The sequence below is a fragment of the Armigeres subalbatus genome, chromosome 3, assembly GCF_024139115.2.
Source record: "Armigeres subalbatus isolate Guangzhou_Male chromosome 3, GZ_Asu_2, whole genome shotgun sequence".
Lineage (NCBI taxonomy): Eukaryota > Metazoa > Arthropoda > Insecta > Diptera > Culicidae > Armigeres > Armigeres subalbatus.
The window spans coordinates 101,339,777-101,364,036 of record NC_085141.1 but is presented as its reverse complement, the minus strand read 5'-3'; the positions used below and the strand labels follow the sequence as shown (position 1 = coordinate 101,364,036).

At 38.2% G+C, this 24,260-nt stretch overlaps 1 pseudogene; it reads right to left on the bottom strand.

Moving 5' to 3' along the window:
• The window catches only part of LOC134221834 (uncharacterized), a 43,476-nt pseudogene extending 19,634 nt beyond the window's left edge, over positions 1–23,842 (bottom strand).
• Between the last annotated feature and the right edge of the window lie 418 nt (positions 23,843–24,260).

Genomic DNA, 24,260 nt, shown 5'->3' with positions numbered 1-24,260 from the left:
CTAGTTACGTATTGCTATGTAGTCACCATTTGCTGTTTACATTTTCATCATCCACTAATACACTTGCATTTGTCTTCTTCCTCACCTTCTATTTATTCTCATTGTATTGAGGCAAGTCGGTCAGCCGAACGAACAATGGATGCACTTTTCTACACAGCACAATCCAAACTATACTGCACTGCACAGGCTGCGCTTTGTAGTAGTAGTGATAAACAGTGGTCTGTCACTGTCTGGTAAACACTGTAGGTTACTCAATTGCTGTATGCCGCAACCACTTCGCGCCACCGGCACCGCGGAGACGTGAGATTACTTCGGCTGTCGTGCGATCGATGAAATCGATGAACGGTGAACTCACTCGCAAATGGCCTCTCAGAAGGAGTAACTGCACGGAGATAAAGAGAAACAAAATGGTGTAAGATATAGAAATGAAACAAACTACACCAGCATAAAAGGCTAAATGCTTCAAACCAAAAAAAATCTCTAAATTTTTTAAATTCGTTCGATTAGATAATTGCTAACTGCAAAAACAATCAATCAATGATAACACACTTTCACTCGTTTTTATTTTGTTTGCAGTCACTAAACGCTTTTAGTCTAACAATGAAAACGAGGAACAAAAGATCAACAATAAACGAACGTTCGCACTACAAAATGACGCTATTTTCCAGCGCAAATCTCCTAGCTCTTCCAGGAAAATTCACTTACGCTGAACTCTGGGAATGTAGGGCGAAATATTTTCCAATAATTGAACTTGAGTGAATAACTGTCTCGAAATTGCACTTTTCGTACTTTTCGTCGCCAATTGTAATAACTACAAAGAGGATTATAACGAGGTGGATACCAAAGGACTAAATAGACACTGTATAAAACTATAATTGGGTTTCAATCTTTAAGAAGTAAACACGTCAGGCTAGTAAGGTGTACAAAAGTTAACTCATCTTTATTTCAGATCTGTTCATAGGCACAGCATTTATATTCCCTTTCTCTCTCTTCAGCGATAGGCTCTCCGAACCTCGCTCAGAACGTGCCCTAACACAACACAAGCGTTAACCGTGTTAGTGTATGTATTATACAAATTTCAACATAGTATTAGTGTGAGCATGAAAGTATATTCTTGCATAATGTTATGATGTGGTAAAAACTGTAAAGTATAATTTCAATTTTCAGTCGATTTTACACTTACCCCCTTTTCCACTTCCCAGTGCACCTTTATGGAAAACCAACATCAGAACAGTAGTTTACGACTACATTTTGCTGAATTAGCTTGGGTAAGGTTCAAATAGGCATTCTCTGCGTCGTAATAAATGAAATACTTTGATGGACATGACATCAAAAAATTTCCAGAGGCAAGTACATATATGGTTTATAGCTCATCGAACTATGCAATGTGGCACGGTAGCATGGAATCTGATTGTTCTCTGCAGCAAAATAATTTATTGGCAAGAATGGCCATGTGAAGTAAATTAGACTGTTCAATTTTGGTACAGATTTATCAAATTAAAGCCCATTTTCGTCATTGCAAAGCGTGTGCAACTCGTTGCAAACCTATTTTTTCAGTACTCGTAGTACAACGTACAACTCTGCTGAAAAATCATCTTTTGCAACTTGTTGCACAAACTACTATTAAGATAACTCATTTGATTACCTATAGGTATATGTTACTGGTTTGAGATGAGCTTAGCAGATTCCCAAACTTTTAGGTATGCGACCCACCTAGCAAAATTTTATATGTCTCGCGACCACCTAAGAAAAAATGCATTTTACCAAGTAGTATTAAGCTCTAATTGAATCAGAATGTCATCTGTTTCGCAAGTTTTCAAAAATATTCACGTTACCTTCATGTACAAATGCAAAAATGACGAGCATGATATTGTTTGTCAAAAGTTTTATTTTACTTCATTCAGACGATCCCCACCAGTGCGTAAATAAAGCCAAAATAGCAACCCCATCATGACGCGAACTGCACCGGTCGTTGGTAAACGGGTGGAAATGTAAACGCAACCTTCGGTGAATAGCGAGTTGGCAAATTTGGCGACCGAACCGTTGCCAAACCATCAAACGGAAATATAAAGTAACCCATAAATAAAAATCTGCCGTCTGCTGAAAAATTGTTCGGGTACTCATCATCAAACCATTGTGATGGAGGTCAGTTTAGTTTGATTTCAACTGATTGGCGGCGCTAGTGCATATGAAATAACCTAATAGGTTAGAATCTCGAAAACTGGAATTTTAGAATATTGGCGTCTTCTACAAAGTTGTTCGGTGGTCAAAACCACCATGACGAAAACAAGTTTAATTTGAAATACAAACGTTGCGGCGCTAATGAATTGAAAATAACCCAAAGGTCAGATATTCGATAGTTGAAATTTAAGAATATTGCGTCTTCTACAAAATTGTTCGGATGATTAAAACTATCATGACGAAAGAAGTTTAGTTAATAATACAACCGCTTGGCGGCGCTAGTGTATTGAAATAAACTGATAGGTCAGGTATCTCAAAATATGTAATTTTAGAATATCGCCGCCTTCTACAAAGTTGTTCGGGTCAAAACCATTATGACGAACGCAGGTTTAGATTGAGATAACCGCTTGGTGGCGCTAGTGTATAAGAAATAACCTCTAGGGTTTAATATTCGAAAACTGAAATTTTAGAACATTGCTGTATTCCACAAAGTTGTTCGGTGGTGAAAACCGTCATGATGCAAGCAAGTTTGTTTTAAACACACGTTAGCGGCGCTAGTGCATAAGAAATAAACTGATAGGTTAAATATCTCAAAATCTGGAATTTTCAGAATATTGCCGTATTCTACAAAGTTACTTGCCATAAGACGAGTTCGTACAATTCCATTTAATTCCACCCCTGGTTGTACCTTTGACACTTATTTCTACTTCTACAGTAAGGCCATCTTCAGTGTCTCGTACTTGACCTGATTCGACTCAACTCGAGCGCCAACGAGTATTGCGGTTTCAAACAAAACTTCTGGTTTAACCCTTTTAAATCTTACATACTAACCAACCTAACAGATAATTCAGATAACTTTGTAAAAGATGGCACTTTCCAACTCTAACGGATTTAGAAATATTTAACCTAACAGGTTATTCTCATACACTAGCGCGCAATGCGTATGAATTACAAACTAAACTAGTCTCCATCATAAATGTTATGGCTACCGAACAACTTTGTAGAGGACAAAATCTTTCTAAGTCTTATAGATCTCGAGATATCCATCACTAAATTATTGCATATAATCTAGCGCCACCTAGCAGATGTGTGTTCAGCTAATGATAATCACAAAATGCATTACACATATTTATATTACAAAAGTTGGAGCGCGTTCTGAAAGATTTAAAATAAATAATATTTTTTCCTAATGTTATTTGTTTCGCCACTGAAAATAATATAAACGTTCATACTACAGTAGCCGTTCGATAACTGCAAAATGTTATTTTCAGTTAACGAATGCCGTTCGATAACCTAATGCATTCTAGACGTCAAACGGCTGTCAATCGACGTCAGATGCCATCAAAGTGCATCTAAATGTGCAGCGCAATGCAGCTGTCATTGAGTTTGACATCAGTTTGAGGTTTAGCGGTCCGATAACTGCAAAACTGTTGCAACTATCGAATTGCAGTTAAAAAGCATTGCAGTTAAATGACTTGAAGTTATCGAACGTCTACTGTACTAGTTTCACATGCACTGAAATAATTTTAAACCATGAATTCAAATGTTTCAAGTGATTTTTCACTACACTGAGCCAAAAATCCATATCAAGTTTATGTGAGCGATATATTTTTGCAATAGCTTCATTCTAATGCATTTTATGTGTGGGCCTTATAGAAAATGTATAAGTGAAACATATAATTTAGTTTTGACAACGATTAGCTTTATTATGTTTTAATAATAGAATCAATAGGGGTTTGAAAATAAAATTCATTTCTTGATCCAATTAAAATTGTCAATAAGAATATACTAATATTGAACAGAAAAAAATAAACAACTCAGAATCAATGATTTGATTATATTTTTTATTAATTGATTTAAACCTCACAGCTATCGGAGCCACGAATTTTGTACGATTATCTATGCTTCTCGCGTCATTGTATTTATGGGCCACGTCAGCCTTTTGGTCTCCGCGTTAATGTCAGTGCAACGATCCGTTCAGATTCCCAACTTTTATTCAGCACCGGGTTTTGTTGGCGTCATGTGTGTCCATTATCTAATGAACATCCGCATCACTTTACTGACGAATCAACAGCAAAATCGTACTTCGTCGCAAGATCCGCAACAGCTTCACCCGAAATGTCGACATCATCTGAGGAAGTGGAAAGCATTCCTCCGAGAGCGAGAACAAAGTCTTAGGCCTAGGCGCGAATCTCTGGTCGTCATGGTACGAGTTCGAGCTAATGGACCAAATTCATTCCGAAAGTTATCACACAGAAAGTCACACGGCTTATTTTCACTCGATCTGGATCTGAATTATGTAGAAATGCAGAAATAGAATGTATTGAGTAGTATATTATAACAAAAATAACTCCTACCTGCAAGAAAATCCAAATTTTCAATGCTGGACAAACGGCAGCACGCGTTCACTCGCCATTTTTTCGTTTCTTTTGACGTCTCGTGGTTTCTCGCATGTTTCGTATTGTCATCAATAAATGTTCCAACATTTTAAGATTTATGTGAGATGTTATGTTTTTAACCATTAGTCTCCACATATATTTTAAAAGGATGCAATTATTCGATAACTCATGTATCTACAAGATATCTGCATACGTTTGTAAATCATAAAGTCCATATAAAATATATAGCGGATGCGTTCGAGTCTTTTATGTGTCGTTGCAAATGTAGAAAATTATTGATTTTTTGTGTGTATAAGTAACACCTGATTATTCTCAAGTTTTGCACGTTAATGTATGGTGAAGCTTTTCTTCACTTTGGTGATGTTTAGTAAATGAACGTAACGTGGATGGCATGTGATAACTAATGTTTTTGACTTGATAGTTGTATGTGTTTGAATGAAATGCATATTGGACATAAATGACTGTCATGTATTTATTTAAATTTAATTTGTTTTTTTTATTTAAATGCATTCCAATAAAAGGAGAACGGATTTAATTTCTAGTTAAACATTATGCATGGTTTTTAAGCAATCATTTTATTGGCCAATATTTGCAATATATGATATAAGAGTGAAACCAGAGTAAACGCAATGCCGCCAGAGTACGCGACGTGCTTTAAGAATAATAATTATTATCACTAATAACTATCAAATTGCACTACTGTAGCGTCGCATCGCGTATTCTGGCCCCATCCTAAGACAACATGTATCGTAAATTTTGAAACGCAACGATAGCATTAATACGATTTTTCCTCCCAGAAGAAGTTTTTTTCCGCAGTATCTGTTAAATTTTGGCGATTTCCTTCATATTCCGTTCGTTAGATAGCCACATCCGATGCAGGATTTTTCCTTGGCCAAATCTTTCTGTGCGGTCATTTTCATCTTGGCGATGGTAAATTTGTGAATTCTCGATGATGGACAGATGCGGAAAAAAGCTGAAAACAAATCAGACAAAAATTCCTTTTCCTAAAATAAACAACATTTTTATTCCTTACATTGAGACATATCAGAATGTTTAGTACTTACGATTTGAAGAGACAGGAGCAAAAGTTTTTCGTCTTTGCGAATAATAGCTGTAATTTTGTTTGACTTGAAGTATGCCGCAACAATGCTAAGCAAAAATAACTGCGGATTTTTTGTTTGCTCCTTGAACAGAACCTATCGATCTTGTTGCGATACTAAAATGCCAAACACGTTCGATTCACGTGGTATTCCAGTAGTAAAAATCTTTAACAATTCCACGTTAATATGTCGTGGAGTACTTGTGAAAAATTGTTATGTCGGAATGTTTACAAAGTTAATGGAAATTGACGAGATTCAGATGTAAGACTTTTAGAAGTTATTCCAACCCAATCCGAATATTGTATTAGACAGTATATAACTGTACCTTGTTTGAGCATTAGGTTTGATCGTGAAAATTATTTTCAGTGCACGTGAATCGCATTATTGAAAACAATGTAAAAGTAACTGTATATCCAGTCGCATATGTCAAAAATGCAACGCGCGATGCTATTGAAAACAACATGAATTGAAATGCGAAACACGTTAAATTTCAATGGATTTTGCTCTCGTTAATAAAATGAAAAATGCGTTTCAGAATTTGTCTCTAAATGTTTTAAAATTGCAGATAAAAACTTTAATAAAACCCATTCATGTAATATGTTGTAACGAATGATTTATTAAAAACCGCATAAAACAACGAAACTACTTTATCATTGCTTACACACTATTATAAGTCATATGGACATAAAACGGTTGTCTCGACTAATGCAGCGAAATGTTAGCAGCGGCAGGATTTCGTTGAGCTCTGACTGATTATATGTGTTGCCGTTCAGCTGTTTCACGATCAAAGTTCGCCGGATAACTCCCGTTGACTTTGATGGCAAAGTTCACATCAGGGATCCGAATAGAACTACCGTGAAACAGATGATTTTTCAACAAAACAAAATAATAATAACTAAATCTTCAATTTACCTCTAAGCTCTGTCTTTTATGAAATTCCACATCATTAAAAAAATCAAAGTAAAATATGTATAGAGTACAACTTCAGGCAGGCGCCATAATGCTAATTTGTCAAACTGAACGTCAACTAGATCGATGTTCAAAACACGTAGAATTTTACTGTGAAATCTAGTGGTGTCGATTCAACTTAATTTCCTAAAAGATAACGTGTATTGCTAGTGAATATACAGTGATGAAACACGTTAAACCACGTTCAAAGAACATTAATCAAACGTGTCGATTATTTTCAGTGGTACGGGACGAATTTTCAGTGAGGTACGGAAAAAGTTCTGAATTAATATTCGAAGCTTATCTCAATTTTTGAATATTTTCCAAAATGTATCTATCATACAGTTCGAAACTTTTCTCATATACTTCAATCAGATTTTAATTACATTTTGTCTAGAATTTTATAAGCATTTTAAAATGATCTTCCTATGCTGTGCGTAGGATCTGTCGTCTAAAATGTCGTGTGTCTTCTTCTATTTTTACTTGGATTCGTCTATAACGAAATGCGTTATTTTATTTATGCACTTGTTCTCGCAATTGTGCTATCAAGGTTGTTGCTAATCGCATGCTCGCAAATACTAGAATTTTTTTCTTTATTAGAGTGATTTTTTAATATTTGATTAAGTTCATCACTGTAATTACTTAAACTAAGGTAAAGGGTGAGGGTTAATGAACTCCCTTCGCCCAACCTAGGGGTCGCGCATAGAGCTTGATTTTTTTACTATATAAACATTTAAGAGCTAACAGATTAAACGTTTAGCAATATTGCTTGATAATAATAACTTATGATGAAAATTGATTTGATGATTATGGTAACGATTTGCAAAGCAATCGCTTCTCTATCATTTGTAGCTTTACAATCCTCTTTACAAACTATCGAAAAGTAGCGATTAGAGTGATTCATTTGTCTTTTCGTCCCTGTGCTTAAAGATTGTTTTGCTATTTTAATAGTCCTCCCAAATTTTTAGTGATTTGGATGTAATTTGTTGTGCACGTGCCGTTTGAAGGTTATATGAAAATTACTGAGAATTGCCACTTATGTAAAGGATCGTTTCGAAGCAGTCCAGAATCTATTTGAATATATTAAACGCATCGCCATCATACAGTAGATCCTAAGCTGAGAGTCAGTTGTTGTTGCGAAGCAATCTGACGTTAGTGAGCAAAATTATAAAGAAAACAGAAATGCTATTATTGATATTGATGTTATTCTTTTACGTGTTAAATTGAATTTCCACAATTCAGTATTTTCCTAATAACTTTTTGTTGCCAGATGTAATCGTTTAGCAACAACGACGATATTTTCCTTGTTAAATTTCCATGTTGCTAACGTATTCATACATTTTAGAGCTTAATGGGTAGATGGGGAACGGTTTTTCATAAAAGTTATTGTTTTCATAGTAATTTTCATACAAACTTCAAACTGCTTGTGCTCAGACAAATATATCCAAATTAGCTAAAATTTAGGACGATTATTAAAATGGCAAATGCCATCGTTTAAGCATAGGGAACAAAAAGTCAAAATTTGAATCACTCTAGTACGCATGCTGGTAGTGATGGAGCCACGTAGATCGTGTTGCAGGATGAACGTTCTTTCGCAGCAGTATTTCAAAACAAGTTGAATTCAACACTAGTAGAAAATGAATGATCAACGAGGTATTTGTGTTGTGGTGTTATGTTTAACAAGCTGTTCTGTGTAGAATCCGAGAAATATAGAATAAGAGATCGGCGAAGACGCCATCGCCAATCGAACCGTCAAAAGCGGTTCCATGATTTGCATTCAATCCAGTTGAAAAGTCTGATTATAATCCGGTGGCTGTTCGAAGTGGTGCGCTATTCAGCACCACTTCCAGTTAGGTTTAACGTACGGGTAGAGAAAATCCAACTCTAGCACCAATTCGGTTTCAACTGATTAGTATACTTTTGCTTCCATAAGAAGCAAGCAAAAGTTCAAGTGCTGCGTATAAATTAAACGATTTCATGCATTTTTCATGCTGCATTTCGTCAGTTTTTCACTCCGCCGGTCTCTGGTTATAGGGTAGTGAATATCCGGTTGCTATTGAGGCAAACATGTGCATTTAGACCAAAACTGTCTGTATGACGCGAACTGGACAGGCCCACTTCCGACGAGATTCACGGAAAAATAAAATTAATATGCAGCACTGCACGGTATTATCTATCCAATATCGAGCTTGTGTTGTTCGTGAATCGCTGGCACCAAATTGAAGTTCGAAGTCGATTTCAACTTCCGAACGCTCTTCCGACAATGTGTTGGTACCAAATTCAAATTTTGTTCTGACGTTCATGATGTCGGAAGTAAGTTCGAAGTAAAACGTCAGTCGGAATACAATTTAGTGCTGGCGACACAATATATGTACGGAGGTGTGTGATACGGACGGTTTGGCTTATCAAGGAGGTATGTAAGTTGATGTTTTCAAAATCTCTTAAAATATATTTAAAAAATCTTTGTTGTCCTTCTGATTAGGAATTGTGAGCTCAGCACAACATCGCACACCTTCTTTACCTTGTCAGGAAAAGGATGTAGGTAATCCGAAAGAACCGATTCATAGAATCTTACTTGAACTGATTGACCATCCGTGATCGCACCGCTATCCTGCTTAAACGCCGGTACATCGAGAAGCACAAATCTGAGCTCATTCTGTTATTCGGATTGGTCTACAAGAGGTCCAAGGAATTCGTGCCAGCTGACAAGGGCGTCCAGGTATCTAAAGAGTACCGTCAACGATTCGCTTCAGTCGATTTTTTTTTAAGGTGTTTTTTAATTCTAGATTAAGTTCAACACCGAAGTGATCTTCGGCAAGCTACTATCCGAGTACCATGCTATTCTGCGACCAGGTTCCAAGAGAACAACCCATCTGGCACTTGTACTGGAAGCTGCCTCGGCCCAAAGAACGTGTGAGCATGAGGGTGCCGGAAAAAGCTGATAAGTTGAGAACGAGGTTGAAATGTGTAGTATTTATGATTTCACAAAAAAGTTCTGTTGGAATGGCTGTTCTATGTTTTTTTATCGAAATAAACTAATTTGAGAAACCTTATAAGGTATACCGACTTTTGAAAGCAAATGTGCATGTAACATGAAGGGTAAAAAGTCATATTTTAATTCTGCTCTGAGAGTAAAATTACACACTTTTACTTGTAAACAAGGCGTAAAAGTATGCCTATTCTGACGTATGAGTAGTAGATGGGGCGTCATGGTCATTTTTTCAAATCAATGGTTTTTCAAGCTCCTGGGTCCTGAATAACTGTGCGAATTTGGGACCCATTGGTTGCTTCGCTTTCCGCATCGCTGTAGTTTGTATGGAAATTAGTATGGAGAACGTATATTTTTGCATTTCTACTACTAGAGGTTTCTGTTCATCGTAAACAAGTGGCACATTGCGTTAAAGTAACCCAAAGGATGCGAAAAACTTTGCTGAATAAGGCACGTTGCTGGAACGTCCACGAAAAAGTTATAACGCTTCGAACATTGAGTGTTCAAACCATATGCAAAAATCGTTTATTCTGCCAGCACTGCAATACTAGTATATATAGAGCAATAGTTTAACTTAGGGATCCTATAATGTAGGATCCCTAGTTTAACTGAGTGTTATTTCAAAATAATTGATCTTATAGGGCTATTGAGCTAATGGGAGCTATTCGGAATTATTTCACAAAGAAAAAATCGACAAGAAGGAAAATGAGTTTTGCCCTTCGATAGCCATAGGTTGTCCGGTAGTGCTGGCAGAAACATTGATTTCTTGCATATGGTTTGAAAATCAATTTTCGAAACGTAATAACATTTTTGCAGACCTTCCAGCTACGTACCTTCCTCGGCAAAGTATTTCGGTATCTTTCAGACTATATGCTAACTGAGTCACGTGATTGATGATAAATTGAAGCCGCTAAGAGCAAAAATGTAAAAGACGTTTCCCATACTAATTCCATATAAATTTAAAACGCGATGCGGCATGCGAGGTTGCAGCCAATCGAGCCCATATTTTGCATGATTGATTGGTCCCAAAACGATTCAGAAAACCTTGATCTCACTTGATAGGACGAAGTTTGCGTTTTTCCATCAACTGCGCCCACTCTAATGAGTAGTATAATCATAAATGAGTAAAACCAAATATACTCCTTTTGGGAGTACAGTGATCGTTCGCTAATTGGGTTGTTGAGCAGAGAAAATATGAGGTTTTTATAATAGTTTAACATAAAGAGCATGCTTTTCTGATCTCCAACATATTTTTATTTTGTTCGTAAACCTTTATTTTCATTTTGTATAGCAAACAATAAGCTATTTAATCGATAGAATGACACTAACATTCATAGAATGACAGATGGCCCATGCAGCATAAGAACAAATGTTTAGTCCCATGTAAATCTAAAATGCAAATTAAAAATAGTTCCGGGGCTCTAAATAATCTGAAAATGGGGTTAGGCTCAGTTTTTATTCAGATTCGGTTTGACAAGCGTCAATGTCAGCCTATTGACATCCTATTGTTTACCCATCCAAATCGTAGCCAGGAGTCCGGGCTATAATTTTTTCATACTGCGTTTCAATGATGACAGCGGTCTATGTCTATTGATGATGATGACACCGCGCTTGTCACCGGCTCGGTCAATGTTGTTTACTTTTGCATTGAACAAAAGAAAATTTTACGCGCCAGAAAATCGATCCCGCCAAACACGGAAACAAAACGTCAACGCGTTTTTGACATCACATTCTGACGTTTATGCTTTTTAATTGCGCCCAAGCGAACCCCCAACTAAAAAGCGCCCCAACCAGAAAAAACCCAATTAGCGAACGTTCACTGTAGTTCCACTTTTCCATGATTATGCGTACTTTATAGTCCTAAAAGAGTATATTCTGGTTACCGTGTATGAGTTGTTTGCCCACAGCTCAACGAAAAGTACGCTCATGCATCTCGCAAGTTTCGTTCAATTTAAATCTGTCAAAAATCATCACGCGGTTTTGTTTTGAATAAATATTTGCGATTTTCTTCACGGCGCGCGAATCAGTTTCATTGTTTAGTGATATTTTATTAAAATAGTGAAAAGCACACAAAATATGGAAAGTCCAAAGCACACCGCATTAAAGGCTTACAGGTCCAAAATGTCGCTCGGAGATCAGATGAACGAGGCCGCGTCTCGAAGAAACCGAAGGACCAAGATTCGACTGCGCGCCGAAGAAGAGGATTTTTGATTCGCGAGCCACGAAAAGATTCTCCAACAAGCCCTCAAACAGCAGGCGGAGCTTAACTACTGGGCGATTCGTTTACCATCCCTGGCCGATCTCGCCGCCGCCAATGCTTCCGGAAAGAGACGGCACTGGTGGATGCGGCTTCATCAGACGAATCGGATGAGGAATACCGTGAGGAAGCGACGTCGACGGACAGGACTTCTTCGACGATATCAAGATGAATGCGGAAGACGAGCGGGCGCTGGAGATGTTTCAGAACAAGAAGGGTAAACTCAGAACTTGAGGGATGGGATCAAAATTGTTCTGTTTTTTAGGGATGATAAGGGAAAAGTTTTTTTTTATACAGTCGGGATTCGCTGGTTGGGATCTTAATACTTGGGTCACTTTTCAGTTGGGCCTCCGCTGGTTGGGCCATGACCCAACTAAAAAGCAACCGTACGTCAAAATTCAATGTAAACACGGAAAACGGGATTGGGCGTCACTGGACATCATTTGTGATGTTCAAATCGAAATACACGTGTTCAAATGGCTGTCAGTTGGCCCAACTAAAAAACCGAATTCGTTAGTTGGGCCGAGGTCGTGGCCCAACCAGCGAATCGCGACTGTACAAGTGTTCGATCGCTAAATCCGAGGTGAAAAAAAGTTCTTGAAATATCCTTTAAGTGCTGAGCATTTTTCTTGGATCTTGGATTAGTTTTTGAAGAATTCTATACAAGTGCAAGTGCAAGCTTTTTCGTGTTGGACGCAGAACAAGCGAAATGTCCGATTCTGCAGTGCTGGTGAGAAAAATTTTAAGAAAATGAAACAATCAGTTTTTTGTGCTTTGACATAAAATGATCGCGCGATTATCTAAATGTCCGGTTCTTGTGTGCGAGTGGATACATTAATAAGGTTTGTACGTGTTTTGTAGGACGTAGAACGATCGTATATCGCGTCCTTGTTTTCTTCATTAAGCAGAACGATCAGCCGGTCATCAAAATTGTGTTCTGCTTTGTGCGGTAAGCAGAAAGATCGGCCGGTCACCGAAATTTTGTTCTGCGTAGTGCGGGTGAGTAAATTAATTAGAAAGTTAAAGTTTAGATCGCGTCCAGACATGTTTTCTTCAGGAAGCAGAACGATCGGCCGGTCATCGAAACTTTGTTCTGCTTTGTGCGGTAAGCAGAACGATCAGCCGGTCACCGAAATTTTGTTCTGCTTTGTGCGGCCTTAAATTAAAATTACTAGCTTTGTTTTTATTGATCAAACTACATACTATACACGGCATAGCGGTTACCAAAACGAACCCTGCCACACTCTCTACCCTATATATCCAACATTCCCGTGATTTCTCGTGGAAGTGCAGATGACTCGTCGGCTTCTATCAAACCAAGTATCATACCAACATTTCTCTACCAATTCCTTAATTGACCTGCACTCGGACACGGCCGGCGCTGGTATTGCTTATTTTTGGGTCACCAGTTCTTACACATTGAAGATGATGTTAGCCCCAAACTTCATCTGTTGGTTCTCTGTGTAATTCCAGCTGACCTGGAAATAACGGAGTAGCAACCGTGGGCGGTCAATCATGCTCATGCTCATGCTCATCCAGGCATATGACATGTTGTAAGGTCTTCAAATTGTTCGGGAGTTTGAATCAAATGGTCTGCCGAATCAACCAAGGCTTCCATGATGTCTCCAGCCGCGGTAACAACCCAATTATGTTCTCCGAGTAAATGTCTCTCACTTGCGTCTTGATTGGTTGGGCGTATAAAATGTTGTAAGGTCTCCAAATTGTCTTGGAGTTTGAATCAAATGGTCTACCGAATCAACCAAGGCTTCCATGATGTCCCATGCCGTGGTATCAGCTGAATTATGTTCTCAGAGTATTTGTCTTTCACTTGCGTTTCAAATCCAGGCATATGAGTTGTTTTAAGATCTCCAAATTGTCCTGGAGTTTGAATCAAATGGTCTATCGAATCAACCAAGGCTTCTTCTATATCAACCGCCGCGGTATCAACCCAATTATACTATCTGAGTATCTGTCTTTCACTTGCGTCTCTAATCTGGGCATATAATATGTTGTAAGATCTCCAAATTGTCCTGGAGTTTGAATCAAATGGTCTGCCGAATCAACCAAGGCCTTCATGATGTCCCCAGCCGCGGTATCAACCCAATTATGTCCTCCGAGTATTTTTCTTTCACTTGCGTCTCAAATCCAGACATATGAGACATATGAGATGTAGTAAGATCGCCAAATCGTCCTTGAGTTATAATCAAATGGTCTGCTTAATCAACCAAGGCCTGATGTCTCTAGTCGCGGTGTCAATCCAATTTTGTCTTTTGAGTATTAGTCTTCAACTTGCATCTCAAATTTGAGCATGTAAGATGTTGTAAGATCTCCAAATTATCCTGGAGTTTGAATCAAATGGTCTAATGAATCATTATTATTTATTATTTATTATCAGACTAAGGCCGGAGTGGCCTGTGCTGCACATAAAAGTCTTCTCCATTCAGATTTCCTGCAGCGCTACGACATCGAAGTTGCGGGGATGTCATTCATCGTAGATTATCCTGTCGCAACCTGCGAAGCCTAGCGACTTGCAGTTCCATGTTCCAAGCTTCCAATCGTGATTCTTTATTCGTCGTCTAGGTCGTTGCCGATTGTATCGAGTCGTATTATCTTCTATGTCGTTCGTAATGGTTGTTTTTAAAGGCGTCTTATTAGGCCTGCGCAAACTTCCTGTCTCGTCGAAGGGCCGTCGTGTCAGGACTGTTTAGCGTCCCACCAGGACTTGGGATTGCGCGCTTTGAGCGGCACACGGTTGCCTTGGAGGAGCGTACTTGCGGATACATGCAGCTTTTTATAGAAGCTTAACAGGGCCCACTATCAAACCCCACCACATCCTAGGCAGGCGCCACAACTCGCAGATGGCCTGGGGAGGGATCTTCAAGCCCTTGGACATAGTCCAATGCGGCTTCAACTATTGTTTTATTGCATATCATCCATAAATATCATCCATCCCTGAAATATAAACCTTACGATCATCACGCGTAACCAAAAGGATGTTATCTCTTAAAAAAAACTTGCTCATACCCGTTTTGATCCAGAGGACTAAATTGGATACCTGTCAACTATTGTTCCATTCCAGGTAATTTAAGAAAGTGAGCACAGGACTCAGGGCTGACAATAGTCATTCTCGTCGTATGAAGAAAGCGAAAAAAATTTTGTCTTCGTCATAACATTGCACGACGCAACACCTATTCGTTTTCTTCGCGCCGCATGCGTACCACGACGATAGTAGCGCAACCTAAAGTTATGACGATTTTCGTCGTCACATCTTCACACAATTGATTGCACGTCATTATAGACGGACTGGTTAATAACATAATAACGTCTCAAATAAACAAATAGTAGGAACTTTGGTTACATAAATATATCGATAACATTCATAGCGCTTCCATACGTTGCTTAACATTCATTATTACTAAGGATTATTGAAAATCTTCGCATGGCAGCTGCCGCTTGAAGAACAACGGTATGAAGTCTTCGTTTTTCGATGTCATCATGACGATTTGGTTACACAACGAAAGCTAACGTCGTGCGCGTCATTGACGATGTGTAGAGTAGCAATGAAGACACTGCAACTCGTCGTTACTGTGGCATTTCGTGCTATGACAATGACTATTGTCAGCTCTGACAGGACTAAAGGTCGACAGGATTATTATTCATCCCCTTTTGAGCCATAGATACGCATTTAACAATTATTCCATTCCAGACTATCGAAGAATTCTCTGGAGTATAGGCTCCAATATCTACACGCTTAACCAAAAGGTTGTTTCCCTTTTTCAAAAATGGTTCATGATCTTTTGATCCATAGAACCTTTGGGAACATACCTTCATTGGGGACATATTTCCAGGTGAGATTGATTTGGTATACAGGTAATCTTCGATATAACGTACCCCCGATAAGGTGAAGTTTTTGATAGACAAATCTCGAACAAAGAGTTTTTCCCATTAGTCCGTCAGAGTACTCTTCAAAATTGGCAAATGATTTGGTCACACAATGAACTTGGACGGTGGCTGTTTTCCATAGTTCCTAAAGTTTCTGCGCGAGCGTGGTTCAGAGGTGAGGACTTAAGCCGAGGCTTCATTCGCACGATGTCGAGACTTATGTCCAATCACCACTCACTAAACGCACACCTCTATAGAATAAACCTGGTCGATAACAACCTATGTAGGTGTGGAGCCGGTTACGATGCTCGGAAAACAACGCCTCCAGAGAGCAACTTTTGGATACCCTTGTGGACCGAGGTAAACAACCATACAGGGAAGTAAGAGGTGTTTTGGGGGATGTGGTTAATATGCAGGCCATCTATGCCTTTCTTTGCTCGTCTGACATAAAAGTCTAATTCCCCTATTTTTTTTTCTTTCTCGTTTTTGTTTTGTTTTTGTCTTATTGTTCTGTGTAATACGAAGCTATGGCCATCCAGAAGATGCTCCCTGACGAACCACAGCTCGAGCCCGACGCTACGCCATACCGTTAATAACGTCAAATACCCGGATGAGCAGCTGTAATACCTCAAACCTAAATCCCAACCTAGTCCGTCCTGAAATTACGCAATCTAACCTTGAGTCGCCACGAGTATCTTAATCGCCATCAGTATTTAATCAGCTAGAGGCATTAATTACTGTTTTCCCGACTTTGCACTATCTTCAGCATTATTGGATGATATTGAGTTAATGAGGTTTTCGGCATGTCTAGTTGATATTAGTCAAAGTCAGAATTGATGACGGGTTGTTTTCAGGTCTGAGTCAGCTAATGTCGAGTGAAGTAATGGTATTGCAGATCCAGGCTTGAAATGTGTAGCAGATTGTTTTAAAATTAATCCTAGAGGATTCCTGGAGAAGATCCCAAAATAATTTCTGGTGAATTTTGTAGAGGAATTCCTGTAGGAAATTCTAAAATAGCTTAAAAAAGAATCTCCGAATTAATTCTTAAAAAAAATCTTATGAATTCATGAAGGGATTAAAAGAAATTGAATAAATTTTCGAAACGAATTCGTAAAGTAATTTCTGAAAGAATATTTTAAAGAATGTCCAATGGTATTTTTGAAGGAGTTTCCTGAATATATTTTCAAGCAAGTCCTAAAAGAATTTAGGAAGGAACTCGAAAAAGAATTTGCGAAGAAATGCCTAGATTTCTACAGGAATTCCTTCGGAAATTCCTTCAGGAACTCCGGCAATTTCCGGAGGGATTTCTTCAAAACATCATCCCGAAATGAATCCAGTAATTTCTGCGAAAATTCTTCCAGGAATTCTTTCTGTATTTCCCTTATACATTAGGCCAATACTTTCACATAGTATTATTTCTTTAATTTCTTTCAAGAAAATCCGGACCCCCTTCGGAAACTCCAACAATACTTTTAGAAATCATCACAGGAATTTTTCAGAAAATTCTAGACTAAAAGTGATGAGTGTTTTCGAGAAATTCTTGAAAATGTAGTCTAATGCGTTAACTGTTTATGAATGGCAGGTAAAACTCGTCTCGTAGGTTTTCCCAGTACTTTAGCAACTGCAGTAGAGCAGGGCATGATTAGCCTTCACCACTCTATAAGACCGCATCCAACCACTCACAATAGTCCTCCAACCCAACACCAGAAGGTCAGAAGTATCTTCGTTAAGTAGCCATTAAGGGGTGTCGTAATTGGGTCGAAACTACGAGACGAGGTCACTGACTTGAAAAAGGAGGTCATGACCCGGGGATGCGGTCACTATTCCAAAGTATTTTGAAGCGAACGGATGTTACAAAGTTACCAAAGTTAGAAGTTGAAGAGTAGAGTCACGGTCTTTACGTTGAAAACCCCAGCAAGAACCGCCGTAATTCCCTGGTTCCGTAGTCGGCCCAATCCGGCATTGTTTCCGCTGATAGTCGATCGCCCTTCTTATTGGTCGAGTTGTAACGAAGCAAAAAGGAAAAAAGAAATAAAAGGAAGGAAAGAGTGGTGCAGTGCTGCGAGGAAGGCCAGGGCTCTAAAGACTAGCTGGGATTTCTTTGAAAAATCGTTCGGAAACAACATCGGAAATAAATCTAAAAATCATTTTTAAATTCCTCCTCAATGTTTCTTCGAAAAGAATGAATTTTAAGAATTACTTCAGAATCTACCTAATGAGTTCCTTCGGAATTCAAAACTTCTTCCTGGAATTCTTTAGGAAATTCTTCGAAACATTCATTTAGAAATATATTCACGAATTCCTTTCAAACATTATCCAGAAAAACCTTCCGAAACTCCTTTAGAAAGGGCAGCCCTTACTTTGCACCGTTCAATGTGCAAAAACGATCCATAAAAGAATGAAAAACGATCCGTAACTAACATCTGAATGTTCCATAAAACGATACCATAAATCCATAAAATAGTTCGGGAGATTCCATAAAAAATAATTTTATGATCCATAAATCTTTGAAAAATGATCCATAAAAACTATATTTTGATCCATAAAATTTCAAATTTGCGCAATGGCCAAGAGTTATGGATCATATGACTAAAATTATGGATCATATTACTGAAATTATGGATCATCATTACGATAAAAAAATGCGTAAATTTGAAGTTTTATGGGTCAAAATATAGTTTTTTATTGATCATTTTCCAAAGATTAATGGATCATTTGTCATACGTTCATGGTAAAATAGCAGGAATTGTATTGTTTTTCTTGACTATGTTAATGGAACATATTTTCCCATTAATTGCTAAATTTTAGTTTAGTTATGGATCGAAAAAATATTCTTTATGGGATCTCCTGAACTATTTTATGGATTTATGGTAGCGTTTTATGGAACATTCAGAAGTTATTTATAGATCGATTTTCGTTTTCTTAAGGATCCGTCTTTATTGTTTATATGCAAAAGTATGTTTTGCCTTTAGAAAGATCTACGGAAAATATTTTGGTAATTCTTTCGGATATTCCTCCAAAAATTCCTTTGGAGATTTGTTCTGGAATTCCTTTACAAATTCCTTCGCTTAAAAAATTCTTCGGAAGTTGCTTTTTTTTTCTAGGAATTCATTTAAGAGTTCCTTCAGGAATTCCACCGGAAATCTCTATGGAGATTCTTTTGCAAATACCTTAGGAAATTTCTTCAGAAATTCCTGTTAGCGTCGTCCTTAATTTCAACATTAAAAAAAGACGTTAATAAAAATTTAAAAAAAATTAGGATTTTCTAAAAAGTCCTCCAGAAATTCGTTTAGAACTTTTGTAACCGTTCGTCAAAGCTCTGAATGAATTGCCGCAAACTCAGTGACTTATGCGCCACTCTCAACGTTGAGAGACCACTGGTCGTGTTATAATAAGTTGCCCGACTTAGCTTTAGGAAGCATGAGCGCAATCTACAAGGGGTTTTAGAACGGTTGCAAAGCTAGACAACGAAAATTCAGAGGTGAAGTTTCCTGAGGTGAACGCACCGAAGCAGTAAAGTGAACGTAGGCAAAAACGTACTCTATCTGTAGCGCAAGAAACGTAAACTCAGCACATTCCCGGGCAGACTAATAAACCACAGGGCTTAGCGAGATAAATGAATTAAGGCAAGAGAAATTTATATTGAATTCATTTATGTATTATGTTTTTTTCAAGATTCATTTTAGTGTGTAGTGAGAGTGTGAGTGTTGTTGTGTGTGTTACATGGCCATGATTCGCGACATACCTGATCAGGGTTTATGCTAGCGGCTGGTACCGACAGGGCTGTGTCGACGGTGCCAACTACAGGGGGTGTCCGATCAATGGTGCGACGGAGCACTCGAGCTCTTCGGCAGATGCATCGCCGAAATGGGCACACGTGCGCTGTTGGCCGATCTATAGTTGCGAGAAAGGGCGGTGACTGATGGTCCGGATCTCTGCCGTCTCTTCTCCTCAGGAGTCTCCAACTGGCCTTCGTCTGTGGGACTGCACAACCACCGGGACTGGGGAAAACTTTCCTTTGGAGAATCTCTGTAGGTCGAAATGCCTCAATCCTCGTTTGGCTACCGTAATGGCGAGCCCGCACGGCCGGGTTCACACCGCGTGGACGAGACGTGTCCAGCGGGAACGAAAAACCCGTACAAAAGCGTCGTTCGGACGCTGCTGTCCGACATGAATCTTGGTTAGGTGTGTAATAATTAAATAAATGAATTCAATGGATAATTACCTTTAAGTACTAAAATAAATTGCTCGAGAGTAGAGCGTTCGCCTCGTGCGAAATTAAACGTACTCGAACTATTTAAATAATTTTAAGAAAATAGAAATAAGAATGTATATTAAGTTTTCATCACTGCACTACAAGTTGTACTTTATGTAACTTCACTTTTGATACACACCTTAGAGAAACTTTTAAAAAATAGCTATCGCACTGAAACTGGCTTCTACTCTTCAGCCAAGTTAAAATAGAAATGGCAGAGCAGTTTCAGAAGCACATATTAGTTCCTCAAATTTGCGTAGTCATAGCTTTAGATTAATTGAAATTTACTAATACATTCATATTATTTTTAGACGAGTTTTATAGTATTACTTTGAAGCTAAATAATTTCTCTCAGGACTCATTAATATTTAATCTACTTTAGTTGTAAGCTTTTATCCTAAAAAGCATATTAGAAATGGCAGCTTTTTTATTACACAACTTTATGGCAAGTGGCAGTCGTGTAAATGGTTCGCGAAATATTAAGTATCAATTTATCTAAATTAGTTTAATTAATTATTTATTAACTGGAACGTAAAAATTAATGTAAGAATATTCACGCAAAATACTAGACACCGTTACCACGTACTTTTATGAAAATTTGATCAATGAGAGATTGATCAAATTTTCATAACCTGAGATAATATTTACATAGTTCTGTACTATCGAATTGAAACTGCTGTTGGTTCAACTATTGCATACAGATTGAAGCATACACTCTATCAAATCATTGCTTGGTTTAATACATTCTGCTTTGTTAGTGCTACAATCTCGAAATATCTACTTTATTGGACCATTTCCAAACAAAACTGTAGATTGAACGAAAAACAAAATACCTAGATGTAAACAAAATATACTTGGACCTGCATTGTGTATTTTTTTACTACATCGAATTTGATTCGACTAGCCGTAAGCTCATACCAATACTTAAAATTCTGCTATTTATCAACACTATCAACCAAAAAATTGACCCAATTATTGATATTTAGCCCGTGAACGTAGATAGAAATAATGCATAACATTCTTTATCAACCTTGTGTTGACCAATACAATCAAATGTCATGTTGATTTCCTAAACCATTGACAGCATTAAACGTCATCAAAAACATCGCATCACTAACTCACAGCATTGTGTTCAACCCTGCAGCTCTTTGACAGAGCGATCAAAAATCACTGTCAAACCGAAACAGACATGGCAAAAGCATAAAAGATGGAAGCAGCGTGACCTACTACGAAGCAGCTAGAAATTCTTCGAAAAAAAGAGGCTAATCTGTGATATAAATCCGGGGAGTATTACATTAGATTACTATTTGTTTCTTGACTAATCGTTCCTTTTCTATTTACAGGTGAAAATATCCAGAATCATGAATGAGATGAAATCTGAATCTACTAAATAATACCAAAGTATAATCAGTGCAGATCTGCGATACTACTACACCTATACGAATGAACATCCTGAGAACAACTTCTCATAATGATTTTATGCTGTTTTTTCCCTTATACCTATCATCGACGGATCATGAGAAATCATTACTGATGAAAAAAGTGAAAAGTTATCTATTTTATCTACAAATGCCTGCAAGTGAAAGTGAATTCATTCATGTTTATACTATGTACAAGAAAATGCATTATTATTTATCGTTGTTTTTGTTTTGATTACCGTTTTATTGCAACCGAAGTTCATACGTGTTTTGATGGGATCTAATTTTCCGTTGTTCGTAATTATCGTCGTGATCAATTCATAGCTTTTTCATCGATTTTGTGGTCAAAACTTTTTGAGGAAAGTGGCATGGAATATTCCTATAGATTTCCCTGTGCTATCGGCCAATTCGTAGCTGTCACCTAGGACCTTCGTTATTGTCGCTTCAGTATATTTTGGAGCCAATTTAGCACAGAAATTTTTACCCTTATCAGACAGGAATGTACTTTTCTTGAGGACTCGCTCACCGACCTGATACTTTGGTGCTTTTGAGCTAGACCGCAGATTATAGTACTTCGATTGTTTTATATATGCATCATGTAGATTTTTACGTACTTGCTCATACAATTGTTTTTTAGTTCAGGGAAATTGTGTGTTCATCCGATTTGCCATCGTTCAGCGTTTCATATTCTCGTCCGTCGGAGATGATATTACGCCCGAATGTTAAAAATAAGGAGTGTGTTTCGTTGACTCATCGGTCGAATTTCTTATGGCATTGGCGATGCTCTGTATATTATCCGCCCACGTTTTGTGATTGGATTCGATAGTAGCTCTAATCGCAGCTGTAATTACCCTATTAACTCTCTCAGAGTTTTTCACCTGGGGGTGATATGATAGGGTGAGCCATTGAATTACTCCATAATGGCTCAACAAATCTTTGAATAATTTGGATGTAAATTGGCTACCATTATCCGTTAGAATTGTTTGGGGGACGCCAAATAGTAGAAAAATAGATTCCTCCAGAAATTTAATAAGAGAAGACGCTGTTGCCTGTTTAAATGGTTGTATGAGTACAAACTTCGTGAATACGTCTGTTACTACAAGGAGGCATGTACTTCGCGCTTTCTCAGATGGGGAAAATGTTCGAGATAATCTAAAGTTAAAAATTGCCATGGGTGGTCGCAATTCTGCTTTTGAGACCCCATTGCTGGAACACTGTTAACATTTGTGCTTTTCGACGTTTTACAAGGCAAGCAAGATTTGCAATATCGTCTGGTTTCTACTGCCATACCTGGCCAAAAAAACTTCTCTTTAAGTTTAGAGATTGTTTTGTCGTAGCCGAGGTGAGCTGGTTCATGTGTTATTTTAATAATTTCGGCCCGGTCTTCCTTAGGGGGGTAGTACTTCCATAGAAAACGTCTGTCTTCAATTTTTTTGGCATTTTGTACAAATTTGAAGATCTTATTGCCCACAACTTTAAATTCTTTAAAACTTTCCGGGTTTTTTGTAATTTGTTTAGATAGATCAGCATATTCGCTGTCAATTACTTGAACAGTTTCTATTCGTGAGAGACAGTCGGCAAGAACATTCTCCTTGCCCTTTCTATACTGTATGCTGAAGTCATACGACTGAAGCTTTAGGGCCCAGCGAAGTAGTCGCGAGTTTCCGTTTGCTGCCGTTATCGTAAATAGCCACGTGATGCTCTTTGCATCCGTGATAACTTTAAAATTGGTGCCTTCAATATAGTGGCGGAAGTTTTCTATAGCTAGCAAAACCGCCAGACATTCCTTCTCTGTTGCAGCATATTTGCGCTGTGTGCTAGACAGCTTCTTGCTGAAATATGCGATTATACGTTTTCCTTCGGGGTGGTCTTGAAGAAGGGCAGCCCCAACAGCAAGTTGGGATGCGTCTGTTTCAATAATGAAAGGGAGGTCATATCGAGGGTTCGCTAGTACCGGTGAGGACGTTAATACAGATTTGAGCTCCTCCAGAGCCTGCTCGGCTTCCTCTGTCCATTTGAAGCGTTTGGACTTTTTTAAAAGGTCTGTTATGGGGGTGGTAATGTGGCTGTAATTATTAATGAATTTTTGATAAAAACCCATTAGTCCCATCAACCTCCGAACGTCTCTGATGGACTTGGGGCGCGGGTAGTTAAGGATGGGTTCCAGTTTAGAGCTATCGATGGCAAGGCCATTTTCTGTTAAAAGGTACCCTAGATATTTAACCTGACGCCTACAGAATCGGCTCTTCTGGACTGAAATGGTCAGTCCAGCTTTCGCGAGGCGTTTGGCAACCTCTTTCAGCAGAATAAAGTGGTCTTCAAGGGTCTCTGTAGCTACAACAATGTCATCAAGATAGATGAACACAAATGGTTCGAGGTCGAAACCAATAGCCTTGTTCATGAGTCTGCTCATTGTAAAGGGAGCATTTTTGAGTCCGAACGGGACGACTTTAAATCTAAACAGTCCCTTTGGCGTTCTGAAGGCCGTATAATTCCTAGAGCTTTCTTTCAAAGGAATTTGAAAGTAAGCGTCTTTCAAATCTATTATACTGAAATACCTAGCTTTCTGTAATCGGTGAAAGATTTCATTCATGTTGCGCATGGGTACGCATCCTTTCTTGTGATCGAGTTTATTTTCTCGAATCTAAGCAAACTCGCATTTTTCCGTTGGATTTTTTCACTGGAACTAGCGGGCTAGCAAATTCGCTCGTGCATTCCTCGATTACGTCTAACTTTTCGTATCTTTCCAATTCCTTCTCTATGTTTTCCCATACGCTATGTGAGTATTTGTACATAGGTAAGTCTCGCATTCTAGCGCCTTCTATTGTTTC